At 37.3% G+C, this 1,885-nt stretch overlaps 1 long non-coding RNA gene across 1 annotated transcript; it reads right to left on the reverse strand.

Annotated features, from left to right (window-relative positions):
* Positions 1–277: 277 nt before the first annotated feature.
* On the reverse strand, positions 278–1,064 carry LOC149202261 (uncharacterized). Its single transcript, XR_016253509.1, has 3 exons — positions 769–1,064; positions 634–675; positions 278–448 (listed from the first exon to the last, which is right to left on the reverse strand). It is a non-coding gene; the product is annotated as an uncharacterized LOC149202261 (long non-coding RNA).
* Between the last annotated feature and the right edge of the window lie 821 nt (positions 1,065–1,885).

The raw sequence follows: 1,885 nt of genomic DNA on the forward strand, positions 1-1,885 counted from the left end.
GTATAGTGAAGATTCATTCTTTCTAAATGCGAAATGTTGAAACATAAATAGAGTTTTTCAATCTCAAAAGAAGACTATAACTTTAAACTAAAATTAAGTCCACAGTGGCAGAACTGGCTCAACGACTTGAAAGTGTCACAGACATTAAATGACAAAACTCTCGAGTCTAGAAACTTAATGGTAATCATTCATAATAAGATAATCATTCTTAAAAACACTCTTTCAGAGAAAACACCAAGGATAACCCTTGGTCAAATCATGTAGTGAGTAGTTGAGAACCAGTATTAGCGTTGTGCGCAAAACATAACCAATAGACATGGTAACCAAATAAGAGTGTGGTTCAATGAAATTCAACATATAGCCTCCATCCGGAAACAACTATTTCACATAACAAATCACCATGTAACTATATCCTAAACATCTAATGAAACAGTGAGGAGATTATGACCTGTAAACACCAACAGAGGTCCTTAAACTCTTGAAATACGAAAAACGTTGTCTTAACAATGGAAATAGCAAACTAGCTACAAGATGATACCTACAATCAAGTGACAACAAGCTCAAAATCAGATAGGATTCTAAACTTGCTACTAAACAAAATTTAAAGGGATGCCAAGAGGGTGATGATCATACCTGAGACTGGAGAACTCTAGCAGATGGCAGTCCACCCTTAATCTAGTAAAACGAATAGTTAACTGAGCTGGGAGTATAATCACCAAGAAACTAATCAAATAAAACTAAGGAAGGCTTGAAGATTAGCATGCTCACCTTCCAGAAATCGACTTTGGTTTTGGCTACCTTCCACGGGATCAAAAAGCCATCGAGCCATCCCTGGATGGTTGGAGCAACTAGTTAGACACCAAACTAGATGAAATCCTGAGGCGAAACCCAACCTCAAACAACGTAGAAAGTTGGAACAGCATAAGGTCCAGTGGATTAGGATACCTCCTAGTGAGGGCATGTCGAAAATCTCCATTACACACAACAGAAATGATCATGAACCGGCCTGATGCCACAAAGGGTTGACCTTGTTGGAGAGTAGTGAAAACTAAAATCCACCAACATCAAATGACTCCACAACGGTCGAATGTGAGAGAGATGGTTAGATGGTAAAACCCTAACCCCTTTACACCATCACATCGCCATCTGATGATCAATGAGAGCAGATCGGGCCAGCTGTCGTAGGTGAGACAAACCCTCTGACGAACACATGCAGTGGGTTCAGTCATGCTTATGCCACGTGTATCAGAGTACTTGTAGGATTTAACCGAGGTCCGATCATGGTTATCAACACCAGTGGGGAGCCATGTGAAAAGTAAATGCGAGCCAACAAAAACCTTGTAAATCACGTTGAAATTAATATAATATATCAATCCAAATAAGTTATAAAGGCGCCATTAAGGTTAATGAGATGTTGTTATGATACATATATTATTTTTGAGTTATATATTTCTGTAATTTACTTGTGTGTAGTGTTACATAACTGAAAATATGAGTAGGAGTAATTGTACAGAGATTACTCACAAAAGGAAACTACGCAAAACTATAACCTATAACTGTAAATTGGAGTAGCAATCATTGTATAGAGATTAATCACAAATCAATTTGTATTCTCCACACCAAATCCAAATTACAAGCCACATAAATAGTGGTAATGAGATCCAACCATTTCTAAGATAGGGGAATATTGTTGAGAAAATATCTCAACAAATGCACTATTCCAAGTGCCCCCTTTAATGCTTACATTACATCATTACAAAGATTAATAAAAATAAAAAAAATACAATTCACATGTCACATCTGTCTAGCTGATCTTCCTCAGCACTTATCCCCACTCTGAAGTCTCCCAGACAATGTTCTTTTCACCACCACAATTTTTGAGCTT

This window comes from Pinus tabuliformis, chromosome 2_1 (genome assembly GCF_031772625.1).
Source record: "Pinus tabuliformis cultivar Carrire ecotype Pingquan chromosome 2_1, CPIR1, whole genome shotgun sequence".
Lineage (NCBI taxonomy): Eukaryota > Viridiplantae > Streptophyta > Pinopsida > Pinales > Pinaceae > Pinus > Pinus tabuliformis.